The sequence below is a fragment of the Lutra lutra genome, chromosome 5, assembly GCF_902655055.1.
Source record: "Lutra lutra chromosome 5, mLutLut1.2, whole genome shotgun sequence".
NCBI classification, from domain to species: Eukaryota; Metazoa; Chordata; class Mammalia; order Carnivora; family Mustelidae; genus Lutra; species Lutra lutra.
The window spans coordinates 137,358,610-137,376,625 of record NC_062282.1 but is presented as its reverse complement, the minus strand read 5'-3'; positions in this window follow the sequence as shown (position 1 = coordinate 137,376,625).

Here is an 18,016-nt window from a genome sequence, read left to right as displayed (position 1 = left end):
ATGATCCCAGTGTCCTGGGATTGAGTCCCACATTGGGCTCCTAGCTTGGCAGGAAGCCTGCTTCTCCCTCTGCCTCTGCCTGCCGCTCTGTCTGCCTGTGCTCACCCGCGCTGTCTCTCTCTCTCTGACAAATAAATAATATCTTTAAAAAAAAAAGCTTCCGGGACAAACAAAAATTAAAAGAATTTGCAAACACCAATCCAGCCCTGCAGGAAATACTGAAAGGGGTCTTCTAAGCAAAGAGAGAGCCTAAAAGTAACAGACCAGGAAAAAAAAAAATAGAGATCATATAAAGTAAGAGTCACCTTAAAGGCAATACAATGGCACTAAGTCATATCTTTCAATAGTTACCCTGAATGGAAATGGGCTAAATGCCCCAATTAAAAAACACAGGGTAGCAGAATGGATTAAAAAAACAAACAAAAACAAGACTTATGCTATCTATAAGAAACTCATTTTAGACCCAAAGACACCTCCAGATTTAAAATGAGGGGTAGAAAACACTTTACCATGCTAATGGACATCAAAAGAAAGCTGGGGTGGTAATCCTTATACCAGATAAATTAGATTTTAAGCCAAAGACTATAATAAGAGATGAGGAAGGACACTGTATCATACTTAAAGGGTCTGCCCAACAAGAAGATCTAACAATTTTAAATATCTATGCCCTTAACATGGGAGCAGCCTATTTTATAAACTAATTAATAACAAAATCAAAGAAACACATTGACAACAGTACAATAATAGTATGGGACTTTAACACACACCCCCTCCCCTGAAATGGACAGATCATCTAAGCAAAAGATCAACAAGGAAATAAAGCCTTTAAATGACACACTGGACCAGATGGACATGACAGATATAATTAGAACATTCCGTCCCAAAGCAACAGAATACACATTCTTCTCTAGTGCACATGGAACATTCTCCAGAATAGATCACATCCTGGGTCACAAATCAGGTCTCAAACAGTACCAAAAGATTGGGATCATTCTCTGCATATTTTCAGACCACAGTGCTCTGGAACTAGAATTCAATCACAAGAGGAAAGTTGGAAAGAACTCAAATACATGGAAGCTAAAGAGCTCCTACTAAAGAATGAATGGTCAACCAGAAAATTAAAGAAGAACTAAGAAAATTCATGGAAACAAACGAAAATGAAAACACAACTGTTCAAAATCTTTGGGACACAGCAAAGGCGGTCCTGAGAGGAAAGTATATAGCAATACAAGCCTTTCTCAAGAAACAAGAAAGGTCTCAAGTACACAACCTAACCCTACACCTAAAGGGGCTGGAAAACGAAAAGCAAAGAAAGCTAAAACGCAGCAGGAGAAGAGAAATCATAAAGATCAGAGCAGAAATCAATAAAATAGAAACCAAAAGAACAGTACAACAAATCAACAAAACTAGGAGATAGTTCTTTGAAAGAATTAATAAGACTGATAAGGCCCTAGCCAGACTTATCAAAAAGAGAAGAGAAAGGACCCAAATGAATAAAATCATGAATGAAGGAGCAGAGATCATAACCAACACCAAAGGAATACAAACAATTTTAAGAACATAATTATGAGCAACTATACACCAGCTAATCGGACAATCTGGAAGTACTGGATGCTTTCCTAGAGACATATAAACTACCAAAACAGAACCAGGAAGAAACAGAAAACCAGAACAGACCCATAACCAGTAAGGAGATTGAGTCAGTCATCAAATATCTCCCAACAAACAAGAGACCAGGGCCAGATGGCTTCTCAGGGGAATTCTACCAAACATTCAAACATTTAAAGAAAAATTAATACCTATTTGCCTGAAACTGTTCCAAAAAATAGAAATGGAAGGAAAACTTCCAAACTCATTTTATGAGGCCAGCATTACCTTGATCCCAAAACCAGACAAAGACCCCATCAAAAAGGAGAAATACAGATCAATATCCCTGATGAACACAGATGCAAAAATTCTCACCAAAATACTAGCCAGTAGGATCCAATTGTACATTAAAAGATTATTCGCCATGACCAAGTGGGATTTATTCCTGTGCTTCAACGTTGGTTTAACATCCACAAATCAATCAACATGAGACAATACACTAATAAAAGAAAGAACAAGAACTGTACGATACTCTCCATAGATGCTGAAAAAGCATTTGACAAAGTACATCATCCTTTCTTGGTCAAAACTCTTCAAAGGATAGAAGGTACATACCTCTGTATCATCAAAGCTATCTATGAAAAACCAACAGCGAATATCATTCTTAATAGGGAAAAACTGAGAGCTTTCCCCCTAAGGTCAGGAATATGGCAAGGATGTCCACCATCACCACTGCTATTCAACACAGGGCTAGAAGTCCTAGCCTTAGCAATCAGACAATGAAAAGAAATTAAAGGCATCTGAATTGGCAAAGAAGAAGCCAAAGTCTCACTCTTTGCAGGTGATATGATACCTTATGGGAAAACCCATAAGACTCCACTCCAAAACCATTCCAAAACTGCTAGAACTCATACAGGAATTCAGGAAAGTGTCAGGATATAATCAACACACAGAAATCAGTTGCATTTCTATACACCAACAGCAAAACAGAAGAAAGAGAAATTAAGTAGTCGATTTCATTTATGGTTTCAAAACCATAAGATGTGTAGGAATAAACCTAACCAAAGAGGCAAAGAATCTGTTCTCAGAAAACTATAAAGTAGTCATGAAAGAAATTAGGAAATCACAAAGAAATGAAAAAATGTTCCATGCTCATGGATTGGAAGAACAAATATTGTGAAAATATCTATGCTACCTAGAGCAATCTCCACATTTAATACAATCCCTACGAAAATACTTTTTTCAAAGAAATGCAACAAATAATCCTACAATTACATGGAACCTGAGAAGCCCCTAAAATCCAGAAGAATGTTGAAAAAGAAATCCAAGGTCGGCAGTATCACAATTCCAGACTTCAAGCTCTATTACAAAGTTGTTATCAAGACAGTATGGTACTGGCACAAAAACAGACACATAGATCAATGGAACAGAATAGAGAGCCTTGAAATGGACCTTCACCTCTATTTTCAACTAATCTTCGACAAAGCAGGAAAAAAATGTCCAGTGAAAAAAAAAAGACAGTCTCTTCCACAAATGGTGTTGTGGAAATCAGACAGGCACATGCAGAATGAAAATGGACCATTTTTTACACCACACACAAAATAGACTCAAAATGGATGAAAGACCTCAATGTGAGACAGGAACCCATCAAAATCCTTGAGGAGAACACAGGCAGCAACCTCTTTGACCTCAGCCACAGCAACTTCTTCCTAGAAACATCACTAAAGGCAAGGGTAGCAAGGGCAAAAATAAACTATTGGGATTTCATCAGGATGAAAACTTTTGCACAGCAAAGGAAACAGTCAACAAAACCAAAAGACAACCAACAAAATGGGAGAAGATATTCACAAATGACATATCAGATAAAGGGTTAGTATCCAAAATCTATAAAGAACTTACCAAACTCAACACCCAAAGAACAAATAATCCAATCAAGAAATGGGCAGAAGACACGAAAAGACATTTCTGCAAAGAAGGCATCCAGATGGCCAACAGACACATGAAAAAGTGCTCAACATCGCTCGGCATCGGGGAAGTACAAATCAAAACCACAGTGAGATACCACTTCACACCAGTCAGAATGGCTAAAATGAACCAGTCAGGAAATGACAGGTGTTGGTGAGGCTGCAGAGAAAGGGGAATCCTCCTACACTGTTGGTGGGAATGCAAGCTGAAGCAGCCACTCTGGAAAACAGTATGGAGGTTCCTCAGAAAGTTGAAAAGAGAGCTACCCTATGACCCAGTAATCACACTACTGGGTATTTAACCTAGAGATACAAATGTAGTGATCCAAAGGAGCACGTGCACCCACATGTTTATAGGAGCAATGTCCACAATTGCCAAAGTATGTAAAGAACCTAGATGTCCATCAACGGATGAATGGATAAAGAAGATGTGGTGTGTGTATGTATACATACACACACACACACACACACACACACACACATATACATACACAATGGAATAGTATGCAGCCATCAGAAGAAATGAAATCTTGCAACATGGATGTTGTTGCAATCTTTGCAACAACATGGATAGAACTAGAGGGTATCATGCTAAGCGAAATAAGTCAATCTGAGAAAGATAATTATCATATGATCTCTCTGATAGGAGGAATTTGAGAGGCAGGGCCAGGGGTTGTAGAGGGTAGGGAGGGAAAAAATGAAACAAGATGGGATTGGCAGGGAGACAAATCATAAGAGACTCTTAATCTCAGGAAACAAACTCAGGGTTGCTGGTGGGGGTGGGGGGAGGGATAGGGTGGCGGGGTTATGCACATTAGGGAGAGTATGTTATATGGCACGTGGTGTGAGTTGTATAAGACTGATGATTCACAGACCTGTATCCCTGAAGCAAATAATACATTATATGCTAACAAATAGATAAATGCTGAAAAAAAAAAAAACCCTAAAATTCAATGTACTGAATGGGAGAAGATATTTGCAATTGACTTATCTAATAAAGGGTTATTATCCAAAACAGATAAACAGCTTATACCACTCTCCACCCAAACACCCCCACCAAATAATCCTATCTAAAATATGGGCAGAAAACATGAACAGACATTTCTTCAAAGAAGACATACAGAGGGCCAAAAGACACATGAAAAGATCTTAACATCACTCATCAGGGAAACGCAAATCAAAACTACAAAACTACAAAGAGATATCACCCCATACCTGCCAGAATGGCTAAAATCAAACACTTAAGAAATGACAAGTGTTGGTGAGGATGTGGAGAAAGTGGAATCCTCATACTCTCTTGGCGGTAATGCAATCTGGTGCAGCCACTGTGGGAAGACAGTATAGGGATTCTTCAAATTAAAAATAGAACTACCCTATGATCTAGCAATGCCCTGCTGGTGTATTCACCCAAAGAATACAAAAACACTACTCAGGGGCACCTGGGTGGCTCAGTGGTTAAGCCTCTGCCTTCAGCTCAGGTCATGATCTCAGGGTCCTGGGATCGAGTCCCACATTGGGCTCTCTGCTCTGCAGGGAGCCTGCTTCCTCCTCTCCCTCTCTCTGCTTGCCTGTCTGCCCACTTGTGATCTCTCTCTGTCAGATAAATAAAATCTTAAAAAAAAAAAAAAAAACACTACTCAAAGGGATATATGCAGTCTTATGGTTATTGCAGCATTATGTATTATAGCTAAATCATGGAAGCAGACCAAGTGTCCATCAACAGATAAATTGATAAAGAAGTGGTTAATATATACATGGCAGAATACTATTCAGCCACATCAAAGAACAAAATCTTGCCATTTGCAATAGCATGGATGGAGATAGGGTATATAATGCTAAATGAAATAAGCCAGTAAGAGAAAGACAAAGACTGTATGATTTTATTCCTTTGTGGAATTTAAGAGAGAGACAAAGCAAAAAACAGAGGGGAGAGGGGAGGTGGCTGGATGGATGAGGTAAATAGGTAAAGCGGATTAAGAGTACACTAATTCTAATGAGCAATGAGTAATGTACAGAATTGTTTAATGACTATATTATACACCTGAAACTAATATGACAGTGTATGTTAGCTACATTATAAATGAAAAAAATTAAAAATTAAAAAAATATAGTATTCAAACTTCATTTCCATTATTTCCATCTGTCTTTTCAGGATAAGAAAAAAATATATGTGCCAATACATACATATATATACCCATACATATTCTGGAAAACCTCTGAAGATAAAAATTTTCTTTTTTAAAAAAATATTTTATTTATTTATTTGACAGAGAGAGAGAGAGAGAGAGATTACAAGTAGGTAGAGAGGCAGGCAGAGAGAGAGGGGGAAGCAGATTCCATGCTGAGCAGGGAGCCCAATGCAGGCCTGGATCCCAGGACTCCGAGATTATGACCTGAGCTGAAGGCAGAGGGTTAACCCACTGAGCCACCCAGGTGCCCTAAAAATTTTCTTAATAATTATTATTTTGCATCACTGGCCTAAATATGTCTGATTAACCTGCATAATACCCTAAGATATTTTAAGAAGAGGGAATAAATAAATGTCCCATCCAGATTAAGGGGAGCATTACTTTCCTCACCTACCTCCTACCCTAGCATAAAAAAACCCCACACAAACAAAGCAAGGAACCAAAAATCCTCATACACATAAGAAGTGGATTCTCACTCTATGACAAAAGAAAACGTATAAAACTGAAAAAAAAAACCACATATATATATATGTATATATATATATATATATTTGTATAAACACTTTTTCGGTCCGTAGTCTTCCAGCTGTTTGCCTATTTAGAGTGATCACATAAGGTCCCAGCATTATTACTAGACCATCCCCTTTCAGTTCCCCAATTGCCCTGGTTTGGTTGATATAAATTTATACTATTCATGTACCAGTCTCACTATGATTGATTACTATATATATAACAAATGGAAATATAACTATAAAGATTGCAGCCAGAGAGCTTTCCTCCTCTTCATAATAGTACAGTATGGAATTCTGCGAGATTCTGAAGGAAAATGGCAGGTACATGCGATGACTCATTAACTGCCTTGTAATCTAGATCCATCACCATCATTAAGTTTCTATTATACTTTAGTCATCTGTAAAGTAGAGGTAACACATAATTTTAGTAACTTTATAATATGCCTCTACGACTTCGATAATACAACATGGAAGCATTTCGAGTGTTATATAGTGCTTTAAATATTTTAACTATCTTCTTATTAGTAATCTAAACATGATCTGCTTAGATTATTTAGGATAATGTTTTTCCTCTTTGACTACCATATAGAGATTCATGAAGATCATAATGTCTTCAGGCCATGATGTAATATCCCATTTGAGAAGGATAATAATATATTTAAAACTAATTTTTGAGCTTAGTTCAATTTATAGGAGGAGGGATCATGTGGTATTATTTTATTCCTATAATTTCCTTAGATACCTTCCTTCTGATAAAATCTGAACAAAAGTAAAAAAGACCACTTTAATCTCTTGAGGTTCATTTCTCACAACATGCAAACAGTTCCCAAAGTACTCAAAGTTTAGCTGCAAACAAAAGACATCCAAAGAGATATCTCTAATCTTCCTGAAAATAAATGATTTATGTTACTCCATGACTTTTTATAATGATGAACTACACCTTGTTTATGAATGACTTAAATAAGAAAGATGCAATAAAAATAGCAACGAGAATAAGATTTTAGTTTTCATCTCCCTACCATGACTAATCTCCAAAATCTTTAATTAGTTGTCGAAATTCTTACAGCCTAACTTTCCACCTACCAAAATAGTATGGCTTTCTAACCCATTTCAGCAAGACTTCTTAATTACTTCTTAAACCCAGAACATTCACCTTTGGGGTGAGAGTTGATTTCACTTGGCTGTTTGACAAGGCCATCTCTTTTCCTTTTACTTTGAAGAGCAATTCCTTTAGCTTTGTCTGATCCTGGGAGACACTAGAAGAAAGTTAATAGAATAAATTCGCAGAGATGAGGCATATTTGCCTTGTTCTTGGCTGCATATAAAGCACAGGTTTTAGTAGTTCCAAAACACTATTTATATTATATAAAGATGTTACTTTTTCAACATGATTTTGAAGACTTTGATACAACAGTGCACTTTAAAAAATGTAGCAATTACTGTCATGGTGTGCAACTATAGGCAAGCTACTGGCATTGATAAAACTCTCCAGAAAGCCTGACTTAAACTTCTTGATTGTTGAGGAATACAGAGAAAGAGAAAAATCTTTCCATGTGGCCTCAGTTCAAAGGAACACAGAGCCAGATGGAAATATTGCTATCACAAGACAGGCATCTGCAACATAAGGAAGGTCAAAGACAATAAACCAGCCACCACCAACAAGGGATTCCTTCAAAAGTAGTTAGCCTCCAAGAATAGTGGTACTGAGCAAACTGTCAAGAAATCTCAAATCCTTCCCTGGTAGCTCTCTGGCTGAGAAAGAGATCTACGGATTCTCTCAGGTAATGCTAGGGATTCCTTTAAAGTATGGTAACTTCCACAATGAAGGGCATTATACCTCATTATGGCTACAGAACATGTAATGGAAGGAAGGTAGATGTTACTCCTGAAAGGGTTAATTCTGCGCCTCTCCTTACACCTAATTAACACCACGAAGGCTTTAGGCAAAAGGGAAAATAGGACTCTTGGGACTAGGTAATCTCATCCCTGACTCCAAGCAAACCCAAGGAATACCTGTCAACCAGATAGAAGGCAGTGGCATTGAGGATTTGCAATCTGATTTTTAAGTCCTTCTGTGACAAAATAGATGTGGAGGCAGGAAAGGAATTTGCTTCAGCTAAGCTTCAGATTTCTACAGGGCCATTAAATTAAATTCAAAGTCTCTGAGAAATGTAACAAGTATTTGCTTTTGCATTTAGTCGAATGTCACTGATTTGGACTAAAGAAGAGAAAGACAAATTTTGCAGTCAAATGCTCTTCCCCTGAGCTATGAGAAAGACAAATTTTGATTTAGAAACTATCTTTGAAGAAATGTTAATGCCTTGAAAGTAGATAAATAGAATGTGGCCTCCGGGGATTTAACTAATGACTTATAGTTAGAGTATCAATTTGTAGTCAATTTATTGCCTGTTCATAAGGGCAAGAAATGACAGCTATCAATGTGAAGGGCTGTCACAGTAAAGAGGGCCAACCTATCTTACAGTGTTCCAGAAGGCCGAGTTAAGTAAGACCCATGGACTGATGTTTCCGCAGGCTGATGGTGGCCTTCTTCTGGATATGAATTTACCATTTCCCACAAAGAAGTGAGCCTCCCGTCATGCAACACAGTCCATCTACGCAATGACCATCTCTAAGGGATATTGGGTAAAGAATTCAGCACTTGGTAAGATTTTGAATTAGTTTAGTACTTTGAATTTTTTTCCCAACCGGAAATTTTGAAAACTTGAAATCTTACTCAGAATTTCAGGATATGCAACAGATGCGAGAGCTGAAATGATTCCTTGGTGAGTCAGAATTTTCACTATTTGGGAAGAAAATATTATAGTTCAATTAATTGCTCTAGTACTTTATTGAGGCCTTATGCTTCAAGAGAACGGAGGGAAAGCTTACTCTAGGCATTGGCTTTCGATGGAGAATAATGGTCTCAAAGTACTAGGGATGATTATTTAATTGAAAACAAAGAAACAAAAAGCCCAGTAACTCCTGTAAATTTGTAACTTAAATTTAATAGCCTTTTTTTTTTTTTTTAACTGAAAGACTGTTAAATTCAACTTATGGGTGAACTAACAACTATGCCACAAATTAGGTTCAGAGATGTGGAAATTTTCCAAAGACTTAGTAATTGCAGTAGCCAGCTTCCAAGGTGGGCCCAATGGGTTTACCTCCTGGTATTCAGTCCCTTGTGTGGTTCCCACCCACATTTAATTAAGGCTTGTTAATAGGATACTGAGGATGGGATCACGTGTGTTATCTGAGGCTAGGTTATAAAAGGAGTCACAGCTTTCAATTTGGCCTGTTGGATCATTTGCTCTGGTGGAAACCAGTGCCATGCCCTGAGGTCACTCAAACCTTGTGGAGAAGCCCAGTGATGAGGAGCTGAGGCCTCCCACCATCAGCCAGCCATGTGTCTCAGAGATCTTGGAAGCAGAGCTGTCAGGCTAGCCTAATCTTCAGAAGGGTGTCTCTTAGCCCATATCTGACTACAGCTTTGTGACAGACCCTGAGTCAGAACAGCCCAGCAAAGCTGCTCCAAAATTCCTGATCCAAAGAAACTGTGAGATACTAACTGATGATTGTTGTTTTCAGGCACAAAATTTTGTGATAATTCATTGGGCAGCAGCAAAACAAGAACAAAAAGAAAAGAAAGAAAAAAGGTAATACATTAGTATCCATTTCTTAGAGATTTTCTTTCAGATGCACTCACTGTTGATCACGGTTGAGAAGACGGCCTCAAACATCTACAGGATTCATGAGACCATGAGACCACACTGGTTTTCCACTCCTGTATCCCCAGTAGCTCCCGCAGTTCTTGGAGATGTCCACATAGACTGAATACCATTTTATGGACTAGATGAACAAATAAACAGAATTAAGTATTGCCAAAAGTGAAAATGAATGGGATCACATTGAGACACTTACTAATCGTGTTATTATAAATCCCAGATTTCCATTTTAAAAAAGGAAGTACTTTTTTTAAGGAGGAGGTGGAGGATTATCCTAAATTATTAATTCTCTACAAAACATAAATAACATTTATCTTAAAGTCAGGAAAGGCATTTCTAACGTGGTCTGGTTTAAACTCAAAGCTCAAGAACACTGTATGCGCTTCCCTCTGAAATGAATCTCACTTTCGGGCTCCAGGCTAAATCCCCTTATCCTTCAAGACTCAGCATAGTTGTAACATTGACCTGTAGGTAGCCTTCCCCGACTCCTTTTGTCTGGGTTTTGTGGCACACTGCATTTGAGAGAATCGCACAACCAGTTTTCTTTTTTCAAAAAGCTTTGCTTTTGGGGCACCTGGGTGGCTCAGTGGGTTAAAGCCCCTGCCTTCGGCCCAGTTCATGATCCCAGGATCCTGGGATGGAGTCCTGCATCCGGCTCTCTGCTCAGCGGGAAGCCTGCTTCCCCCTCTCTCTCTGCCTGCCTCTCTGCCTACCTGTGATCTCTGTCTGTCAAATAAATAAATAAAATTAAAAAAAAAAAAAAAAAAAAGCTTTGTTGTTTTTCCAAAAAAAGAATGCATGCTTAGTTAAGAAGAGTAACATAATATATGACAATGGCTACTAAATCATTCTCTTCCTCCTACTAAAATATTTAAGTGAGTGATTATCACATGAAAAGCACTCACACCAACAGGCCTCAAAGCAGAAGAAGGCACTGCTGTAAGTTCTTTATATAGGTCTATGCAGAATATCACATTCTACGTATGGAATCATAGAAAGATAGTTTCAAAACCCTTCTAAATGCCAGGCTTCATTTCTTTATTTGTAACTTATCATCTTCCCTTCTCCCCTGGCATACTGCTTTAACCCAAATAAGTGTATTATTTTATTTATTTACTTGTTTGTTTTTTAAAGATTTTATTTATTTGACACAGAGAGAGGTCACAAGTAGGCAGAGAGGCAGGCAGATGGAGAGGGGGAAGCAGGCTCCCTGCTGAGCAGAGAGCCCGATGTGGGCCTCGATCCCAGGACCCTGAGATCATGACCTGAGCCAAAGGCAGATATACAACAACAGAGCCATCATCCAGGTGCCCCTTTACTCTTTTTGTATAAAGGCAAAATTCTCTTCACTTAAAAAGTCATACATTTTCAAAAATTTTAAAAACCTCTTTATTTTGAAATAATTATAGACTCAAAGCAAGTTGTAAAAAAATAGTACAGAGAGATACCATACTACCTTCATACAGCTTGATCCCAGGACCCTGAGACCATGACCTGAGCCAAAGGCAGAGGCTTAACCCACTAGCCACCCAGGCACCCCCGTGTATTATTTTAATTGTACTTCAGGGAAATCATCATTTTTGCAACATGAATCATTTTTTAGCCTCTGAACTAGTATCTAGGCTTAAGCAAATTCACAAACAAAATATTCTGTAAGTAGGGATGAACATTTTCATATACATATGAATTGTATACACTGATGATTACATGACCTGTGCCTACCGCCTTAGAAGAAAGAATGAATATTTGGGGTGCCATAGTTAATTAGGTCAACAAACATTTATTGAATGCTTACTAAAGATGAGCCATTGTGGCTAGATTTCAGATTAGGAAGATGAGGCAGGTAAATTCTCTACTTTCTGAGAGTTTAATTGAAAAAGAACATATCAATTAAGGCCGTGTGACCTTTTATCTTAACATTTTTAAATAGCTGGACATCCTCTGAGATCCAGGTCATAGAGGAGTTCTACCTTCTCAAAAAATGGTACAGAATACTTTCCAACTAGATTAAGTTGGCTAATTGACAACAGCAAGGAAGTCTCAACTCAGGCACATTGAGACTGTGTTTTAGAATATTTGAATTTTTAAAACTCATTCAGCATAATGATGTGAAAACTTGTTTAAACTCTTGCAGGTTTCTAGGTGCAATAAACATGAAAGCTTGAGGGAAAGAAAAAGGAGACCAAGTCTGTCTTTGTCTAAACAGCCAGAGAAAATAGACCTCAGAGACATTTTGCCTTCCCCCCCCATGTTAATAAGGCCACCGTGAACTACTCGACCCACATTTCAGCTCCGAAGTGACTTTATTAATCCTCTACATGTCTAGCCTGGACTAAGTGGTGCCTTCTTTCTGGCAGAATATTCCTAGATACTGTTATAAGGTGGGGAGGTCAAAGGTAAAATCATGACAGCATAGTTGTCTGTCTGGATTGAGACAGAAACTGGGAAAGAAAAGAGCAAAGTGGTGAGTAGTCAAATACATATATTTTCTAGGAAGTACTGAATGTGTGGCAGTTGGGAAAGCTGATACAAAGAAGCACTGCGAATACTTCGGTTTGGTCTAACATCTAAATTTTAAAGTGAAGTAACTATCAAGACTCAAGACTAGCTAGAAAAAAAGAATTAAGTAGTTTTTAAGTGTTTTTTTTTTTAACTAGAACATATATAATTCAAACATACTCCTATATGTTCTTTGTGAATGCATGTAAGACACAAACAGCAGGGTAACAGAAATTTTGTGGCAGCATGTCTGTTTCTTACTTAGAAAACTGTGTTTAGCCCAGCAAAAGAACTGAATCAACCCTGTATTTGTCATTATAATAAAGCTGAGAGTAATGGTTCTTAAATGGGCTTTTTGTACTCAAGAATTATAGTACCAATTTGTCATGAGTGATAACCTGAACCATATCTAGAGATAAGAAAATCTCAGATGGAGGAAGCCTTCTGTCCTTATTTTCACAGGAATATACTGATGTGCACATTACTTTCATTATTCCACCTAAATTGAGTTTAACATGTAAAAGAGAATGTCTCAATAAATAGCTTATTAGGAAGATAAAGGTAGTCTGAATCCTGATCACTAGAGGAGAGAGCATATTTTAAAAAACTGGAAATAACACGATTACAAACTATTTTAGAATGAAAACATATGACTTATGTGTTCTACTCAATGATAATATAGTCGTTTATGGCTGCAAAGAACAGTCACTGAAGGAAGTGTACCTAATCTACATTAACTCTACAGAATTGGCAGTTAACAAGGAAACCACAGGTTTCCTTTCTCATATCCAAAATGGAAGTAAAGAGCTTCCTACTTTTATCTACTAAACACCCTATATTTATCTATGAATGCAAACAAGCAGCTAGAATTATGCACTGCACAGCAGCCTAGTATTTCAGGTTCGGAGGAACAATGATGGTCATGCCGCCTCACCCTGCCATGTCAGAGATAAGGCTCCCAGAGGTTAAATGAAGTGTCCAGAGTCACTGAGCGAGTCAGGGACAAATCCAGGGCTAGAACCTGGGGCGTTTTCCATTATCCTAGGCTTGATCTAAGGTCAGTGCTATCTAAGGCAATGCAGCTTTGTAGTCCGAGCAACAGAGCGAGATAAAGCTACAACACTTATTCTGGTTCACACCAACAAGACCATCTGAGGTCATAATATTTCTAGCTCCAAAGCTTTGCAGATCAGCATATTACAGAAGCTCCATTAAACTGCAAGGGGAGGGAAAAACGTAAAAAACAAATAACTGTTTAGGAAAAAGAAAAAGGAGACAACAAAGTTCTCTGAGTCAGCTGGAACTGTAATCAGCCTGGGGCTGACTCTGTGAAGGCAAGTCACGTGCCCAGAGTGCTGCATCATTTTCTTTCTAAATTGTGCTTCCTTTGAGGGAAACAGAATGTAAAAACTGCTTTATCCAAACATGGAGCTGTTTGGCACTGGCAGAAGTTTCAAAAAGGGAGCTGGGAATGAGCTACCTCACCAAGTAATCTGCTCCCCCGTAACTGGATGCACCGTATTTCCAGCCATGCCTGTGACTTGAGCAAGGCAGTGGATTTTTGTCAATCCCCTTTAATTAATCTTGCCGTAAGTCCTATGGTGGGGTGGGCGAACTCTCAAACATTAAACAGTGGAATTACTCACCGGGTGGCTTTTCCCAAACACCCCCAACCCCAATTAAAGAGCTGTATTTGGTTTGGGTTTCCTTAAATGGCGCTCTTGTTAACACTCATCAAACACAGGAAAAATAAAACAGCAATTTAACTGCGTTCGCAGTGTGAAAGGCTTGTGCAAATAATCAGCACATTTCTAACTGGTTAGTAACAGGCAGCGTGCAAAAAACAAATGACCAGATTTATACCACTGGGCAGGTCTGAAAGCAACATTACAGCTGAAATATATTCATCGACAATTTAAAGCAAGCCTTTCAGTGAATAATTGTTTACATAATGGCGAGGAGCGCTCGCGCAGCACAACTGGGATCCATTTACAATGTGTTAACCAAATAACGCGTGTTTACAAAAGAGTTTGAGTTCGTTTTTTTGGAGAAAGGAATCGTGGTACTCATGCCAACAAAAGCAGAGCGGTATGTACAGTTAGTAAATCTCTTAGCTGCAAAATCGGCGTCAAGATGTTTAGGCCTGTCAACTACGTCAGCATAAGTCACTCTCATTAAATTAGTGTGTGAAGGTAGCATTCTCAAACAGCAGGTTGCTCCGTTTTTTCTCCCTCTTTCCTTTTTTTTTTTTTTTTTTAAATCCGGCAAATAATGAGCTGGGGGTGAAGTTCCTTAACCAGACCAAGGGAAGAAGAAAGTGGAATCGTCTTAAAACGGCCATCCTGGATTTAATAGCTACCACAAAACCCTAAGCGGGTCAACTTCATGGTTCAGCAATTCCTAAAAGCCTTGTCTACTTCTCCAAAGCTTATCGGTGACGGCTGGTATATAAGAGCTCCCAATGAGGACTGATTTATAGCACGGGAGGGCTTTGCGGTGACAAAGGAGGGCTAGGGTCCTTGAGAGCTTTCTGTATTTTTTTAGATCCCAGAAGATGATTGTGGTTCTGTGATAGGAATCTCGTACACTTTGCTGGTGACATAAACAGGTCACAGTGCCTGCAGAAGCTTAGCGGTAGTCAGGAACAATCTCTCTCTCTCTTTTTTTTTTCCCTGGGTCACAGTCAGATTTTATCGAGTCAAACTATCTAATTGAACACAAACCATGTGACAGGACCCAAAGTGTGTGCATTAAAAATGAAGCAGAATGGGGCCAGGTTCATCTCAGGCTGGTGCTGTTATAGCGATGTGTTTTAGGTGTCACCTGAATACAAATGATTTTTTTTTCCCCCTCTGCACTGACAAAAGTCAGGGAGCAAAAACAAAACAAAACAAAACAAAAAAAAATTGAGAATAAAAAAACCAACAACAGAAAACCAAAACCACAAATCTGGTTTCATCCTGGATGTATCTGTTGTGAAGCAATATGCTGGCTAAATAGGAAAAGTCAGGTGAGTTAAAGTCTCATGGCAGCTTGATTTAAACCATGGCTACACAAACCAGAGCCCTGTCCAGATCTCGGGAAAGTGAATTATATGTAATAACACTTACAGTTTCCTAGTACTATTAGATTTGCCTTCTTACATAAATGCTTAAGTTATGATAAAAAACAGGGCCATGTCAGTTTCTTTCAGCCTCAGCACATTTGCTATTAGCATAAGAAATGCTGCTTATGGCAGAGCTAGTCGGGCTTGAAATTTCTGAATTAATGGATTTGATTTCCTCTTGAGACAAACCATCAGCCTTGCAGTAATGGAAATAGATATAGTTGGTAAAACAAATAAAAAGCTGGCATGCAGATAAAATGGGTTTCAGTTTAAAATAGTAATGTTGTAATTGAAGTGAACAATTACAGGGTTGCTCCTAGGCACAAAAGAAATACCATGAAAATGAAGTAATGTTTTTGTTAAGTATAGTCATTTCATGAAAATGTAGAACTGCAGATGTCATTGTCTGCCAAAGGGAAAACTATACTTATTCTTCTATACAAAGATCATTTAATAACATTTGGCTAATTTTAATAATAATTGCTAATATTAACCCTATATTTCACTGGGAGTTTGAAGACAAAGGCTCCCTGCCCCCGCCCGTTCTTTTCCTTCAGTTTGGTAGAGAGCCAACAAGACCAAGTTCCTGTAAAAAGCTATTGGCAATGAACTCTCAGAAATCCCCACACCGGCAGTAGCCTTCTCCTTTTTAATGTCTTATTTCTCTTTCTTTGTCAAGCATCTGTTATCAGAAATGGAGCCTGTGAGCTAGAGACTGGAGTGGCAGGAGGGGCCGAGAATAAAGGAGGGGGGTGGGCTGGGGAGTGGGCACCCCAGGACAGGAAAATCAGCTCTGGAATGTTTAAATCTGATCCAATCCCTTCACTTTGTGCGTGTGTGTGTGTGTGTGTGTGTGTGTGTGTGTATGTCTGTTTCAGCTTGTTTGTGAACCATATGAAATTCAAAACAGAAACTTCCATTTTTAGAACTTGCAGTCTTTTCATGTTCCTACACACACACACACACACACACACACACACACACACACGCACGCACACACCCCGAGGCAGCCAAGGCCACAGGATGTCACAAGAAACATAAGTGTCTCACTGAGTCTGAAAAGGCAGTGACACAAATTCACTCTAACAAAATGCTCAGCTGGGTCCCAGCCCACCACTTGGCCCCCCGCCGCCTCCCACCCCTTGGTTTTACTGCAATGCAGGAAGAGACACGCACTCTGTTTCCTCCTCAGGTTTTAGTAATTAAAACAATGTTGTAGCTCTGTGAAATTTTATTTGGAAATACACTGCACTTTGTTCCCGACAACGCTGACTGCCGCACACAGCCTTTTTGGCTCATTTGGCATCTTCTTAGAGTAGGGAAGCCCTTTTCCTGGGGTTGGAGTTTTTGTTGTTGTTGTTGTTGTTGTTTTTCCCCTCTTTCCCTGTATCCCAATAGAGGAGTGAGAAGATGAAAGCCCCCCTAACAAAGGATTGAGCTGTGACTCCTTAAGAGAAAAGGTTAAATCGCCCGCCTGTGTGTCTTGGAGTGAGATGGGAAGAAGGGCGGCTTCCCTTTTTATTCAGGATAATTCATTTCCTAACGCAGCCTACCTGTGACAGTCACAGGTGACCTCCCAGCCTGCTAAGCTCAAATGATTTCCCCTTCCCGTTGCCCAAGTACCACTCCTGCCAGAAGACAAATGGACTGCGAGCCGGAGACGTATCTGTAGTGCGGAGGAAAAGCAGCCTGTCTACATATGTCATTGTAAAGCCTCGCGCGGAGATTTGACTGCTTTCTTCACACTCTCACACTTACATAAATACACCCACACAGTACGGGCAAGTCCCCGAGACTCCCAAGCGGTTCTCTTCTATTAGGAGACATTTTCAAACAAATTAGCACCCTCCCCCAAAGCCTATTGGCCTAAATGTGTTTATGACTTTGTTTGCTGTTTTAAAAGCTCTTCCTACAGGCTTCACAATAAGACTGGGGAGTTCCTGCGGGATAATGGACACGCCCCTGGTCCATGGAGGAGTCTACCCATCAGACGAAGACTTAAATCTGTCTTCTTCTTCCTCCTCTTCTTCTTTTTCCTTCCCCTCTTGACACAGCAGCTCGTGACACATAAATGTACTTTTTTTTCTTTTGACAGAGTAATAAAAATCTCATTATCTCTGAATAGGCAGCAATTTCGTTATCTAATCTTTTTACCAAAAGGTTAGTTAATTAATCAGAAACAAATCCTGATGATTATTTCAATAGAATTAGAAAGACAAATCACCGGAGTACAGCTAAATAGGGCAGGCCTGCGGTTTCACCTGCCTCATTGACATGCAGGCCCCGTGAGTGTCAGGGCTCCTCGAGGCAAACAGCCTTGGAACAGCAGCCAGCAGATGGCTGCTCCGAGCGGCCAGCCTGCCTCCGCTCTAATGCCTGTGATCCCATTACCTCACTGAATCCGTTACCAGGGTAACTGTTAAATTGCTGTGAAAGG